This window comes from Anguilla rostrata, chromosome 9, assembly GCF_018555375.3.
Source record: "Anguilla rostrata isolate EN2019 chromosome 9, ASM1855537v3, whole genome shotgun sequence".
Lineage (NCBI taxonomy): Eukaryota > Metazoa > Chordata > Actinopteri > Anguilliformes > Anguillidae > Anguilla > Anguilla rostrata.
Window position 1 is genome coordinate 2,644,454 of NC_057941.1, and position 13,760 is coordinate 2,658,213.

At 45.8% G+C, this 13,760-nt stretch overlaps 1 protein-coding gene across 4 annotated transcripts in view; it reads left to right on the top strand.

Moving 5' to 3' along the window:
• The first annotated feature begins 266 nt into the window (after window positions 1-266).
• Window positions 267-13,760, top strand: part of fstl4 (follistatin-like 4) — a 247,226-nt gene continuing 233,732 nt past the window's right edge. For 3 of the 4 annotated variants that reach the window (XM_064349753.1, XM_064349757.1, XM_064349754.1), the window contains exons 1-2: window positions 267-531; window positions 1,007-1,066. The gene's annotated coding sequence lies outside the window, so the exon portion shown is untranslated. The remainder of the gene's footprint in view (window positions 532-1,006; window positions 1,067-13,760) is intronic. The other variant, XM_064349755.1, reaches the window with a different exon arrangement.

Below are 13,760 nucleotides of genomic sequence, written 5' to 3' on the forward strand. Positions count from 1 at the left end.
AAATTTTGATTTAAATATTGATTTAATTTGACCATTGTTATTACTAAGTTAGTTATTTAGAGATTAGCTAGCTGACTGTTCACTATTTTCAATGGAAAGTTCATTTCCTTGTATGCTTGACCAGTTCACCAACATTAACAGCACTTTGGAGAATATCAGAAGGCGGGGCAGCAGTTTTGCGTAGTAGTCTCTGATGCTACTGCCCCGCCTTCTGATGTTCTCCGAAAGTAATCTGATTGGAGAACGAAGCTCAAATAATTTAGTGGGAAATTGGAACCGCAGGTGCTGCAACTGCATTGAGATTGAGGAGACCTTCAGACCGCCTGATTGAAACAAGGGGCCTGTATATCACGAGCTCGCAGCATTACTCGTTAAAACGCTGAACGTTTTTTAAAGTGTGATTAAATGCGCCATGAAGGACAATATTTCCTTTGCGTGTTTGAAGAGTTTTGTTACTAATCCGTGTCTCACTCGCTTGCAAGTTATCCAAAAACTACATCTGGCTCATGTTGTTTTTGTACGTTTGCCCAGGTAATTACCAGCGTCTAACATTGTTCATTTGCCTTCTGCCAAACCGACAACCAGTCAACTAGTTTCGCTTGTATGTTGCTAAATTAATATTAGCTGGATTACCATTGACATCGCATTTTCCAACCTTATATCTAACATGTGAATGATAGCTAGTTTTCTAGTTAGGCGATCTGAATGTTGTCATTCTCCATTGTTTTCTGCTTAGTAGTCGTGTGAATTTGAAATGCTAGCTTGCAACATCCTAATGGCCAGCGTTAGATAAATTCGCTGGATTTCTACCCGAGCAGTCACCACAATGACAACATAGATAGTGAAAATGATTTAAACTAAGATAGTAAAACGTTATTGATGAAGGACTAACAATCTGTTCAGGAAGCTGTAACGTGAGCTGACTTTTGTCCATAATTTCACTGTTAATTTTGCGCTTTATGCTATGGTATTTGTGACACTGCCTTCTTGTAATCATATTTGACAGCCCAGAGAGGTCCCAATATCAGAGGAGACCGTGATGGATTCGTAAAGTAAAGATTGACAGGTGAGTTCTTACCTAATCCATCTTTTTTTATTTATTCATAAAAATGTATTTAAGTCACTGACTGAAGATGTCTATAGTGACTTTATTGTGAGATTCATTCCGTGCGTTATCTTGAAATCTTAAATATGCTGTATCATAATGCATATAATACATATACTTTACGTACGTACATTACGGAGTTATACAGTCCGTGTTCATACTTTTTTTTTTCGTTAATTCAATGCAGACTTGATCCCCCCCAACTTCAGCACTGGAGAGGGGATGGGTGGCAACAGTGCTCCCCCAATGTTAAAATGTAGGCCTTGAGGGTCCGTGACATTTTGGCACTACATATTACAGTACCTTATCGGTGTGCAGAGGTACACACCTTTGGTGTGCGGAGTTACAGTCCCATTGGGAATGTTCTGAAATGTACGATACTGTGAAAGTGAAGTCAAGTTATACAAATTTTCATTTAAATGTCTTATTGGAATTGTTCCTTGCATTATTCTAGCCTTGAGGTAAGAGCCTGTTTTTTTTAAAACTTATTTTATTATTTTTTAAACAGGCTCTCACTTGCCACTATAATGACTGGTAATCAAACAAGCGGAATGTTTTTTTTTTTTAACAATGACTTTCTGAAAGATGCAGCAAAATAGCCAGTCTGTGGTTAACTACTCCCAGAAAAAAATGCTACTCTTCTTTGAATTTCTTAAAAATGAACGCGTTGCATAATGTAGGGTAAGTCTATGTCATAAAAGATGTGGAACATTTATGTCATTTATAAACCAAGCCGAAAGCTTTGAACTAAGAATAGTGCTCGGAGGATGCATGGGGCGAACTGTGGGTTGACGCCAAGCTCAGGACGGTTCTTGCCAGCTCCTAGGACGCGGTGTCAGGGAGGGAACGCGGTGGATAAAAGTGGACATGCAGTCCGTGGACAACGTGGGTGGTTTTCAACGTCCCTGCTCGACTGAAACTTCCTCCAGCTCCGTTAATTAGGGATCTGTCCGTGTGCTGAGAACTTAATTAAAACAGAAATTTCATGCTCACAATAAAACACTTGTTTCTTCTCATTTTGTTGGTGCTTTGGAACTGCCGGATTTTACATGGACCCAACATGCTATTATAGCTTAAGAAGTTTATTTATTTTTACAGTTTTTTAAAATGAGAGAGAAGTTATACTTTATTGAACCCTGTGGGATAATTTGTCCTCTGCATTTGCCCCGTCCTAGTTACCTAGGAGCAGTGGGCAGCCACAGTGCAGCGCCCGGGGACCAACTCCAGTTCTGAGGCCAGTGCCTTGGTCAAGGGCAATGGCAGGAGTGTACCTGACCTGTCATACATGTGTTTTTGGTGTGGGAGGGAACTGGAGTACCTGGGGGAAACCCATGCGAAACAAAGGGAGAACATTCAAACTCCACGCAGAGCGGGGCGAATCACAAGTTTGTGTTTTCGCTAACATGTTATTTCCATGGCTTAACAATGAATATAAAGAGAAAACTATGAATGTCTCTCTTCACTGTTTGGGTTTGGATACACCTACTGTACACAATACACTGTGTTTGTGAGCGAGCAAAGTGCTTTGGAGGAATCGATGTGATAAATTTCGAGACGTGTTTATGGTACTCACTGTGTGTGTGTGTGTGTGTGTGTGTGTGTGTTTCTTGTAGAAATATTAGTGCTGTGGACTGACAGGTGTAATAATAGCAGGGTTGTTGAAAGAAGCTCCAGGGAGCCCGACTCCGTTACTTACCGCACGTTCGCTCACTCCTCTGTCGAGCGTCTCGCTCTCCCACTGCAACCTGGAGCGTCGTTTACTGACGCGTTTCTCGTGAATGAAGAGCTCTTGTACCTCCTGACGGATATTAAGCCGATGCCCCTCCCCCTTTCCCACGCCATTACCGTTTCACCTGTCCCTCGTGAATTATTCATGAGCGCCCGTCCCTTTTGGCGGGAAACGCGCGCGTAGTCGTCCAGTCAGGCTCGGGAGGTGGCCGTGTCCGTGCTAAATGAATTAATAAGTTAAAAACGACGGTCGGCTCATCAGTTATTCCGAACTGGCTGAGCTTTAACGTGTGTCCGCTGAAGGTTGGGGGGGAAAGAGTGCTGTGTAGATGTGTTTCTCTCCACCGTCTCCGCTGCGTCCTCTCTCTCCAGCGTGGGCGGGCGGGCGAGCGAAGGGGGGGGCGGGCGGGTGGGTGTGCCGGCAGGATCGCCGTCTCGCCCCCCCAGGCTGGGGCTGAATCCTCATTGTCTGCATTTGCATAGCCCGCAGATGGCTAAACAGCTGTTCGTTAAAGGAAGTGTCAGTTTATTTTTAAAATTTATTTATTTTTATTTTTTTTAGAGAATTTGCTTTTGTGACAAAACAAATGAAGTGACATCAGAGGAGGAGGAGGAGCTCCGCCCGGGAGGTTCCGGAAGGTTCTCCGGCACATGAGGCGGTGGTGGAAGGAAGTTTGGGATTGGGTTGGAGGGGGCTTTTTCTACCAGGGGTGGTGGAAAGGGGGGGGAGGGGTGTTTGGGGACACTACTACTGTTCACCCTTCCACAGGATCTGAATGTGAGCAAGAATTCAATGATAGAAGTAATGAGGTGCTTGGTAAGTATCAGAGAGAGAGAGAGATTGAAAGATACTGAGAGGAGAGAGAGACCGACCGAGGGAGAGGGAGAGGGAGGGAGAGAGAGAGAGACGGAGACCTAATTCTGTATTCTTGTCCTGGGAAGTGGAGAGGGCAGACAAACCTGTCTGTGCCTCTGTGATGGATGTGGTTTAAATAAATAAATGTTCACCAAAAATATCTGTGAACACTGGCTTTGGGTTTTGGCTTTAGTTCCTTTTCTGCCAATGTTTCCTGCAGGGAAAAAAAAAATCTTTTTGGAGAATAATAATAATAATCATAATAATAATAATAATAAAAGTAAATGAATCATTATTATGGATAATCATTCCTTAAAGGAATGTTTAAATGTGACCTTGGTATGACCTCAGCGCTGGCGGTGTCTGCTTCCCTCGGTGCTGCTCAGCGCTCTGCGTTCCCTCTCAAAGCGTCGGGAGGAACGCTGACTCCTAATCCTGGTCCCGGGGCTCTTCTGAAGCCCGGCTACCCGTCGTACGGGGACGGGGGTCAAACGGCTTTTTAAAATGGAGATGATAATGACTTCATTCCGGCGGTTCGTCGTTCGAGCGGGAGTTTATCGGCGGTGGAAGCGGACGTCCGCGGGACGGAGACTTGGCGCCTCTTGGCCGCGCGGCTACGCGGCGGCTCTGTGCTGCTTTTGGCGGCTCAGCTCCGCGAACGCCGTGCTAGCGAACGAGCGCGTAGCGTAGCGCTGACACGTCTACAGCCAGCGCTGGCGTCCGTGGGTTACCGCGGTAACACACCAGTGAGTCAATCAGTCAGTCAAATTTATTTATGAAGCGCGTTTAAATGCAACCCACGTTGACCGAAGTGCGGTACAGGCAGGTAAAATCACAGAGTAAGAACAAATCACAGAATAAAAGCAGAAACACTGAGTAAAAATCACAGAGTAAAAAAAAAAAGCATAAAAACACACGCATAGGCACAAATCTACAGGTCACAGGCATAGGCGCAATGGAATCACATCAGGAGGGTCCAAATGCTACAGAATAAAAGTATGTTTTCAGCCTGGACTTTAAGGCAGATCTAATTGAGTGGGGGATGCTGTTCCATAGTCTAGGGGCAGCAACAGCAAAGGCGCAGTCACCAGGGGGCAGTCCTTCTCTGCACGGGGCCAAGATCAAACCCCCCCCCCCCCCGCACCTCAGCGCAGTACGCATGCAACACAATACCATCGAAGCAAGATTCATTTAGAAGTTACATTTTTACAGCTTTAATTAAACACCCAAATCTGTTTAACCCCTCCAGTGTTATGCAAAGTAATTTAATTAGACGCAGCTTGAGTGAGGGGGGAAGTATACGTTATATATATTCATTTGTGTGTTACTGCAGCTGTGAAAGCCGACTGTTTTTTCCTCTTTTCGTCGTTCTTCCTCCCTCCCGACGTTCTCCACACCACCCTCTCTCCAGAGGTGAAAATCTCCTTTCTTTAAAATAAAAAAAAAAATGTAATTCACACGAGTGTGTACGTGGGTGTATGTGTGATGGAACATAACCTCGCTGGATTGCTGTACTGTTTGGTTAAAGCCTCACCCCATTTCTCTCTTTTTTTGTCTCTCTCTCTCGCTTGCTCACTTTCTCTCTCTGCACTCTCTCTGTCTCTATCGCTCTGTCTACCTCTGTCTCTCTTTCTCTCCCTCTGTCTCTCTGTCTGTTTCTCTCTTTCTTTCTATTTCTCTCTCTCTCTCTGTCTTTCTCTCCCCCCACAGAACAGCTCTCCGAATATGAACAGTCTTCAGCGCACGGTGACCTCCCTGATCCTCCTATGACAAGTGGCTCTCCCTTAAATATGCAGACTCAATAAAAGGCATCAGACATCTAATTAATCACCGCGACGCCGGGCCCTAACGAGGCCTAGGTGCCGCTGCAGCGCGGCGCAGGGGTGACAAATACTGATTGCCTTCCCTCATTTTCTATTTAAAGTTCCAATATAGCGGAGCATTAAAAATGCATTAAAAACCTAATATTGAGTATGAGATCCGTTCTGATTGCACGTGCGCCTGTGTAAACTCCGGTGGGATTGCAGTGACTCACCTGGATGTGGTGAGTGAGACGCCGTGTTCTTGTGTTTCTCACTTTTTTTTTTTCTTCCCTTTTTCTCAAGCGTGTAGGTTAAGTTGGAAACGCGGAGCGATTAAATGATTTTTTTATTTAAAGACATTGGGATTAATCCCGTTCTCACCCTTGTGAAAGCACTCGTGGATTCACAGCGGCAGAATGAAACGGCTTTCAGGGGCTGGCGGAGTAGCACGTTAATCTGAACCGAAAGGTGACGGGGATTTTCCCCAAAATCTGCTCTAAAATGGGCGCTAGGAGGATGTGCCCTTCATTTAAAATATAATATAAAAAAAAAAAAAAGTGTCCTGTCTGTACAGGAGAGCCAACACTGATCCGAGGGCTGTGTTTTTTTGGGCTGGGGGGTGGGGGGAGGGGGGCGGGGAGGGGTGGGTTTGGGGGATACTCAGCATCATGGACTCCAGTGTCCCTCCTAAGAAGACACTTTTTTTTTGATGGAATCACCGACATGGTCACGGTGTGTCAGCAGAATTCTGTGAATGACAGAATTGTTTTTAAATTTTAGTGAGTTGCTTGGGATGTAGTTATTGGTGATCTGGCCCATGTTTCAATTATTTATTTATTGAACTGCAAAGTGTACAGGGTATCAAACGCGGTGTGCTGATGTGTTACGCATGGTTTGTTTTGTGTGCGTTTCTTCGTTGGTTAAACTCAAGGCCAGAGGGGGGGGGCTAGGTTTTCGGTAATATCACCAGATGTATAATTGAATGCATATAAAATTGGCCTGGCCCCATCAAAATGGAAGTCTATACATACCCAATGTATTTTTGATATATTATAACACACCGGCTTCAAAGCTGTTTCTCCTCAGGTCCTCCACGCAAACCTAATGTTTTATTCACGGTGCACAGTTGCAGTTTTCCTCCCCACAGTCTCATACATGGTAATGAAAAGTCGGTGGAAAATCCGATCAGATATTTTAACAAACTATGTGGAGCTCAATGCCCATGCCCTCCCAAGACCGGGCAGAAAAAAAGTTCAGCCGTTTTCATTTGTTTGACATGATACGAGTGTATGGATGGATGACAAAAATGTTAGTGAAAATATTTTTTAATTATTTTATTTCTGTTGAATGTAGCAGTGCAGCTTTCAGCATAGCTGAATATATGGTGCTTGAGATTAAGACCAGAGACTTGTGTCATTGACAGAATTGAATAGTGGTTTGACAAGAGAGAAAATGCCTCTGTCCCTTCAGATATAAATCATTTTAAGGTACATGGCACATTTATACAGAATTTTTCAAGGATTTTCATTTAAGTGCAGCTGACGTGTTCTGTGCGTAAAGGGACCTAAAGACCATGGACTGAAGGAAGCACATTCTCTCTATCGATTGATCAGTGTGTCACGCTGAAAGGAGCCCCTTCTCTCCTCTGGACATGAACATCGGTTCCTAGAACATTCCTGAGATTTGTGACAGACACTCTCTTTTGGCAATAATTTGTGTCAAAATATTAGTTTTCTTTTTTATTTTATCCCACAAAAACTTCATTAAAATTCACTGAACACATTGAATCAGCAGCTATTACCATAGCGACATGATGTTAATCAAAGTTTACGTCCATATGTTAATCAACCTCATTTACATCCATAGCTTAATTGTATTAGAAAATGTCTCGTTTCCAAATTCAAATAATAGTACTCTCATACTCTCTCATCCTCTGCTGTTATACATTTTTTTTGGGGGGGTGGGGGATGGGGGGGGGGCTGTCTCACCAATCAGTGGTGCCCAGTGATGGAAGGAAACAGTTTGTGTACCTCTGAGGTAGCTAACTGAGGAGGGCGGGGCCGTGTTTTAATAACCATGACCGTTAGACCTCAGAGAAGTGGAACGCAGCGCTTGGCCAGTTGAGCTATCATATCTGGATTAGTTCTGCCCCACACGCCCCTGTTTTGTAAAGTCGCTGCTGTTAATTAACATTCATCGTCCTTGATTATGGAGCGCGGCGCTAAACGATGGTCAGATAATTGCGCTGTTTTTGACCTCCGCTTTATCCAGCGCTGTAATGGCTTTAGTGCTGCTTCATGAAGCCGGGCTGCGGATCTTTCTCGTGGAATCGCATTGGGAAGTTAATGCGGCCCATCACACATTAGTTCATTACACTGCGTTTGTTTATGGAATAAAATGGGCTGTGCTCACCCATTGAAACGTGTCGTCCGTGAGCGGAGCGTGTTGAATGTTTGCGTTTTTATACAGGTGTGCCAACTTGTTGCTGAACTGAAATCGCGGCAGCGCAGACGCGTTATGAGCATTATTTCTGACGGCCCGTTTTATGAGATGATTCGGATAAAATGAACTGCGGTTTCTTTCTTTTCCCCAAAAGCTTTATGAAACTAACCAGAATGCCGAGTGATATTTTACACAATGAAATCTTTCATCGCCTTTCCCTCCTCATTTTGAGTTTATAGTTTAGACAGTTAGGTCTGTTCCTGTCCCAATATTCATGATACTAATAATACAGATAAAAAAATACAATATTTTTCTTATTAAAAAATTTTTATGCTTATTTTCTTCCCCAACTGAAGAAAAAACAAGGAATGTACATTCAGGAAAAAACAGCTTTTGCACACGTTCAGTGTTCATTCTGATTACTTTTCAGTTCATTTGTTTAATGTCTTCTCTTTGTTGCATTTTATAAACTCCTGCCATTTAAAGAGGGAATTAAATGCATCCCATTAAACAGTCTAGACTTCAGACTGTATTAAGTCGCACGGTAAATTATAAAACAATAACTTTTTGCCTTCCACTTTGTTTAAAAGTAAGCATTTTTATTCTTCTTGCGCTGAAAAGACTTTAATGAGTTAGACTTTTTATTAGACTTTTAGAATTCTGGTGGTTAAGAGGTTTCACGCTAACAAGCAGTGCTGTCATTAACAGATTTTGTTGCTCCCTTGTTCTCCCCTCCCAAATCCTTGTTCTGTAGTTTCCCCTCTTTTTTTCCTCCACGGGTCCGAGCCTCAAGAAACCTGCGGTATCCCTCCAGAACCGGGGCACACATTTTACAACAGCATTCCGCACAATTTCCTCTTTCGCACTACAAGTCCCATCATGCACCTGCAGTTGTACTAATGATTAACAGCTGGGGAGGCTGTACTGTAGCATGTCAGATACACAGGAGCGTAAAAGCAGTGTCTGTTTCCCCCCAGCTCTGCTGGTCCGCTCGCGTAACAGATGACGGGAGCGGTCAAAGACAGGTGCTTCCATCGCCAGAGGTCTCACCTGTGATATTTCAAATTAATCCCTGACACTCGGCAGCAAATGGCTCTATCAGCTCAGCCTCCCTTCGCATCTGTGCCCGGTCCCACGGTTACGCACAGGCAATTAGGCTTTTGGCTTCTGGGCCAAAAAAGAAAAAGAAAAAAAAGCACAATCGCACGTTTATTTTTTTTTGTAAATTTGCCTGTTTTTTTTTTTTTTTTTGTTTACCTGCCAAGGGACTACAGATGAAATTTAGCTATCAAGCTAATTCTGGGGCAGTTACTTACTACTGTCCATTGTCCCTTTCAAATAAATAAGGAAATGCATGTTGCTGGTCATTTATGAAGGGATTAACAATGCGCTTCCTCATCGGTGTCAGCGTCAGGGTTGGAGAGCGGTTGCCCTGGCTGTGGGCAGCCCTTCCGTCGCGCCGGGCCACGACGCCACACTCAGATTTTTTACGGTTACTCGTATTCCTACGGAAACGAAGATAATGCAGCGCCATTTGCCTTTGTAAATCAGACGTGTCACAGGAAAGAGAAACCAATTATGCAGCAGAAAATCCACATTGCGAGCGGGAGAGAGAGAGAGAGAGACACAAATCCCCGCCCGTCCCGTCCTGGAGGGAGAATCCCGTTTGGCGGGAATTATCTTAGCGTTTTGTCATCGATTTTTATGATTGATCTGGCCCCCCTCGGGCAGAGGAGGCTTCCTCTTGATTTAAAACCAATTACGCGACGATGATCTATTTGAAGATGTTGGAGAGCTTTCAGCTCCCGTTGGCCTCCGGAGAGCGAGGAGATGGGATAAATCATTGAAGCTATGCAGGGGCCTCTTCAAAGACAGTTATTTTATTTATTTATTTATTTGTTTATTTATTTTTATATATATTCCTCGGCCGATAAAACTCGCTATGTCTCTCTGCGATGAGAACGTAGCGCTGCAGTCCGACACTCGAGAGTCCGATTTGGCGGGAGTGGTCACATGGTCACCCGCGCGGCTCGCTGGTCTTTACGGGTGCTTGCGCTTCTTATATCCACTTTCCCCTCCTTAAAAGAGACCGAGCAGCAAATGGATACGAAAGTTAACCTGGGGGGTTGGGGCGAGGGGGGGGGGGAGAGATCACATCGTTGTCATCTCCTATCAATGAGCCGAATCGGTGTACTTCACTGCCTTTTTTTCTCTGTCTTTTCTCTCCCTTTTAAAATATCCAATACAATTTCAGCCAAGCTTAAAGTTTTCGGTCCTTACGTGCGTGGGGTTTGGGAATCGGGGATAAAACTGGGAGGTACCCTACACCTCACCCTCCAAATTCTATGTTACGCTGATTTTTCTTGCGAAACTAAAACACGTGCGTTTTGTTCGTATGCAAATTAGTCTAATTGTTACTTTAGTATTAAATCTCCCTTGATTTGATCTTTATTGGAATTAATTCTGGATTAATGCAAAGCCTGTTTATTGCTTTTCTGCTTTATTGAATGTGATTAATTAAACATTGTTCTCGCCGAGCTCCCTGGAGGCTGATGACAGCCGCGTAGCGACTCTATTCCAAACGCGTTGCGTAACCACCAGGGCTTCTGAAGCTAATGTGGGAAATTACCAGATTAATGAGAACTCCTTCCGCGGAGAACACTGATTTTTCAGAAAATCATGCCGATGACATAAGAAAATACAAATGATTGATGACACGCCCTGCCATTCTGTTCATCTAGACACGTCACATTCACCACTCTATAGAACAGGGATGTCCAATCATCCATAAAGGATCAGGTTTTTGTGTTTAACCTAGGACAACGACGACGACTACTACTACTACTACTACTACTAGTACTACGAGTAGTACTACTAGTACTACTACTAGTACTACTACTACTTTAATTTAACTAGGCCTATTAAGAGTAAATTTGAAACATTTGCTAAATCCTTTTTGAAACATTTTGAAGCGTAAACGGTTGAAAACAGTGTGCAGGTTTTGCTAATACATGTGATCATGCTTTAAGCTCACATTGAGCTACAGCCTTGCATCTTTACCCACAATAAACCGGGGTCCACTGTGTATGTAGTTGTGATTCCATCAGGAGTGGCTCGGTGTAGGTGAATGCCCTCTTCTCCGGAGAAATCCCTGACATCCCTCCACCTGTTCCACAGGTGAGCCTGGTACCGCACTTCCAGAGCTGCTTGAGAGAGACAGACAGAGAGGGGGAGGGGGAATTAGACAGAGAGAAAGACAGAGATAGAGAAACAAACAGAGAGAGTGAGAGTGAGAGCAGAGAGAGTTAGAGAGTTAGAGACAGAGAGAGAAGACTCTGAGAAAGTTTGTGCAGAGTGAATAAAGCAGAACTGGTGAGGGGGGGATGGGGGGGCGACGGAGATAAGGGGTCAGAGACGACAGCCGTGGTGCTTGGCCGTCCTGATTGCCGCGGGGTTTATGTAGCTGCCAGGGCGGGTGATATTGGGGGGTGGGGGGTGGGGGGTGGGGGGGGGGATTCAGCATCCTCAGCCGGGCCCACGCCGGCTCGGTTATCTGATGCCGAAGAGAAATGGTCTCTGCCGCGCTTCCGGAGGCAGCGGCTCCCGGCCTCGGGCCGACTCGAGGCCTTGCTCTGGGGCTGTTTACGAGGCTCGTGTCCTCTTCCTGTCTGCCTCGTGTCCTCTTCCTGTCTGCCTCGCGGGACACTGAAGGACTGGTGTATTGTTTTGTAAAAAAAAAAAAATTACAGTTTTTTTGTGGGAGTTTGGTTTTGCCAAGAAAACTTTGCATGTGTCCGTATACATATGCACAGGTTTCATGTCTACTTTGGGGGAGACGCACTGCTGGACCACGCAGTCTTGTGCAGACGAGCATCAGCTCTCGCAAGCATACTGGCAAGTCTAGTAATTAATTCATGAGAAAATATTGGGGATGACGCGTCACCCTGTCGGACTCCAGACCTACGCGTACGGCCACACCGGGGCCAAGGACTTGGACTTGCCGTTACAGGGCGGTACAGAGCCAGAATACACAGAACCCGGTTTTAGGAGCTACTGCTAAGACCTGAGGCAGTTTCCTGCAGTAACACAGACCGCAGGCAGCAGGCTTGTCTGTGAGACACACTGTACTGTACCTGCCTCTGTGCACACCGCGGCTCGTCCTTACCTGAGTTCACCTTTACCTTTCTTGGGGGGGGAGGTTTGTGCACCCCTCCTGTCCATTCTGGGGGGGGGGGGGCTGCAGGCCTGACTGACCGCCGCACGAGAAGCGTGTACACCATCTCACGGGACGTTTCTCACCCCCCCCCATGCCCCCCAAACCCCCCCCCCCCAGCGCCGTTGAAGTCTTTCGGCCCGTTCGGTGCCCTCATTATGCGACGAAAGGCTGTAATTCCCTTAATTACACACGGCTCTGACACCCCTGCGTTAAAATGGCGGCCTCGGTTGTGCCCTTAGGAGAGCATTAGCATGGAGCGGGACGGGAGATTGGGGGGGGGGGGGGGTTTAGATAAAACCCCCTGCTCAGCTCGGTCCCCCGTCGTGCTCCCCTGAAGGTTTGGGGAACCTCATCTGCATAACTCCTTGCTTGATGAAAGTTGTTCCGAAAGACTGCAACCCCCCCGCCCCCCATGCACCCCTATGCTCCCCCATGTGCCCCCGTGCTCCCCACTCTGGGCAGAGTGAAGTACATTTTAAACTTGCTCCCAGTGAAGCGCTCCCCTCTTTACAAAGACCAGTGATTTATTTGTTTGTTGTGTGAGCTGGATCACACAAGGTCACACAGTCAAGGTTATATCATGTGACAGGTGTCAAAAGCAAGCATGTGATTTCCGTAAAAAAATCCCTCGATGTTGGCCCACCGGTACGTCCCTGGGGCAGCAGGTGAAGGCCCCAGGAGGTCTTCCTCACCCAGACCAGCCCTGCTCATCTTCAGCAGTCTGGCGTGGCTCTGGTCTGGCTGCTGGCTACAGAGCTGAATGGAGGAACATCTCCACGCCGGGCGGTTCCCCTCCGGTTCCCCTCCGGTTCCCCTCCGGTTCCGCTCCGGTTCCGCTCCGGTTCCGAGCCGGTTCTGTGTCTGTTCCATGCCACGCGTTTGTGGATTATATCCCGCTGTATAAATGGATTTACTGTGTAAAACTGCGAGAGACGTGTACGTCGCTCTGGATGAGAGTGCGTTGCTGCCATGATCGCGGATCGGCACGACGCAGGAGACAAAGAAGAAACCGAAATAAGAAATCAGAAAGCGTAGCACGTCCATCGCTAGAAAATGCATTGCTTTTCAAGAGCGTCTGTTTCATTTTTCATCTTTCTCCTCGTGAAAAGAATGATCCATTTGGAACTTTCCATTTTAATGAACGTGACTGGGCGACTCCTGAAGTACTAGTTTACAATAGAACGGGCACATCACCAGATTTTATGGTCTATTTTGCCTCAAATTGGAGTCCGTTTTATTCGGTTAAGGGTAGGAATGGGGGTGTTGGGGGTGGGGGGGAGGGGGTGCTGAAGTACCTGAAAAACCTGGTCAGCTGTAATATCTTTCTGAAATTGGAAAAAAGTAATTGTGAATCTTCATTCAGGGGATGGAATGAGCCGGATCGATCACCGCCATTTTGAGGAAGCGCTCTCAGGCGGGGGAGCGCTCATTACAAAGAAAAGGATTCTGTAGAATATGTGAAAATAACAAGCTTGTGTGAATGGCTGAGATTTTCTTTGGTATGGAGGCCGTTAGCCGAGGATTCACCTGCGTTAGCAGGCTTTTTGGAGCGGAGGGGAACTCGGACTTTCAAAGCCATCCTTTGAGATTTCTTCTTCACTTATTTAAAAT